This window comes from Vigna unguiculata, chromosome 4 (genome assembly GCF_037176805.1).
Source record: "Vigna unguiculata cultivar grain cowpea cultivar isolate G323 ecotype 2 chromosome 4, ASM3717680v1, whole genome shotgun sequence".
In the NCBI taxonomy this organism is placed as follows: domain Eukaryota; kingdom Viridiplantae; phylum Streptophyta; class Magnoliopsida; order Fabales; family Fabaceae; genus Vigna; species Vigna unguiculata.
The window spans coordinates 48906157-48908519 of record NC_140795.1 but is presented as its reverse complement, the minus strand read 5'-3'; the positions used below and the strand labels follow the sequence as shown (position 1 = coordinate 48908519).

Here is a 2363-nt window from a genome sequence, read left to right as displayed (position 1 = left end):
TCTCTTCAGAAATCATTCAAACAATTTCTTAAATAAGTGCCTAACCAGTCAACATCGTCAATTTCCAACCTCTTACGATGTTCATCATTTCTTCATATACCTCCCCAGAAAAATTAATGTCACAATAAACCAACATATCTAACATTTCCTTCTATTTGTAAGCGACAAAAGAGATAGATCCTCATCAACAACATAAGAAAAAAAAAAAAAAACAAAGGTTGTTGTTGAGAGTTGTTCATCAATTCACTATGGCACTATTTCTTCCCTATGCAGCTGCAACAATCGTAGCACTCTTCTTCATCACACTCTTCTTCCATCGAAGACTCTGTTGCAGACACCCCCTCTTCACAGATTACCCCCTCCTCGGCATGCTACCACAGCTACTCATCAACTTGAACCGTTGCCATGATTTCTTCACCGAGGTCTTGAAAAACCACGGCGGAACCGGCGAGTTCACCGGACCGTGGTTCACCAACATGAACTACTTGGTCACCGGCGACCCTCTCAACGTGCACCACGTCATGAGCAAGAGTTTCCATAACTACGTCAAGGGACCCGTGTTTCGTGAGATTTTTCAAGCCTTCGGAGACGGGATTTTCACCGCTGATTCAGAGACGTGGAAGTTCAACAGGGATCTTTTTCACTCTCTCTTCAGGCAGAAAAGCTTCGAGCTTTTTCTGGAGAAAACCATTCACAAGAAGGTTCAGAATAGCCTAGTTCCCGTGTTGGATCATGTAGAAGGGAGTGTGGTGGATCTTCAAGATGTCTTCAACCGCTTCACTTTCGACAACATATGTTCCATAGTTCTTGGCAAAGACCCGAATTGTCTTTCCCTTGATTTCCCCGAAGTTGAGATCGAGAAGGCTTTTAACCAAGCGGAAGAGTCCATTTTCCACAGACATGCAGTGCCGAGGTGTGTTTGGAAGCTGCAGAAATGGCTTCAGATTGGTCAAGAGAAGAAGATGAGAGAAGCATGCAACACACTTGACGAGTTCATATATTCATGCATCGCGTCCAAGAGAGAAGATCTAAGCAGGTACGAGGAAAATGAAACTGGAGAAAGTTTTCATGTTGACTTGTTAACAAGTTTGATGAGAGAAGGTAAGGAAGAACATGAAGATAAATTTCTAAGAGATGCTGTGTTCAATCTGTTTGTGGCTGGGAGAGATACCTTAACTTCAGCTCTCACCTGGTTCTTCTGGCTTGTTGCTACAAACCCTTTGGTGGAAGCCAAGATTCTTGAAGAGATTAATCAAAACTTTGGAAGTAATGAAGAAAATGCAGTTTTGAGTGCAGAGGAGGTGAAGAAACTGGTTTATCTGCATGGTGCTATATGTGAAACATTGAGGCTGTTTCCACCTATACCTTTCGAACGCAAGGAAGCACTTAAATCTGATGTACTTCCAAGTGGTCATTGTGTGAATCCCAGCACTGTTATATTGTTTTGTCTGTATTCAATGGGAAGATTTGAGGAGATATGGGGAGAAGATTGCATGGAGTTCAAGCCAGAGAGATGGATCTCACAGAAAGGGAGTAATGTTTATGTACCATCTTACAAATTCATTGCTTTCAATGCAGGACCTAGAACCTGCTTGGGAAAAGACTCGTCCTTTGTTCAACTGAAGATGGTGGTAACTGCAATTTTGCAGAAGTACCGTGTTGAAGTGGTGGAAGGTTTTGTTCCTAAGCCAACACTTTCGATCGTTCTTCTAATGAAGGATGGTTTAAAGGTTAAGTTAAGAAAGAGAGAAACTTAATCTGATTATAATTTCAGAAATTGTAAAAGATGTATAATAAACCTAACGATGGTGTATACGATGTCTTTGATTGATGAAATAAATGGGAAATAATTTGAATGCATTTGGCTTGTTGAATTGAGTTATGAAAGAGGGGATTATTCTTTTCCGGTTTATGTGTGTATTACAGAACTTTAAAACGAGGTTTAATTTATCCTATAATACTCATTTTATTTAAATGGGTTAGTTTGAAATTTGTTTTTAAAAATATATTAATTGAGTATTAATTTTTAAAAAATGTTTTAATTAGATTATTTTTAGAAAAAAATATTAATATAGTTAATAATATTGATATTTAAAATGATTTAAAAAATTAAGTATTGATATTTATATTAAAATTTAGTAATAAAAATTATAAATTAAATTAATGGTTTTAGTAATTTTTGTTTGAAAAAAACCTGATTAAGACACTTTTTTAAAATTACCACGTTTTTAAAAGTGGATATCAAACTGATGCATCTCAACTGATTCATCTCAACAAAATATACGTATCAACAAAATAAATCCGACTAATTAAATTTTAAATAAAACATGTAGATAATTTAAATCGGAAAATGACAAAAGTTA

At 36.6% G+C, this 2363-nt stretch overlaps 1 pseudogene; it reads left to right on the top strand.

Moving 5' to 3' along the window:
- LOC114181184 (alkane hydroxylase MAH1 pseudogene) lies at window positions 1–1860 on the top strand (annotated as a pseudogene).
- The last annotated feature ends 503 nt before the right edge of the window (window positions 1861–2363 follow it).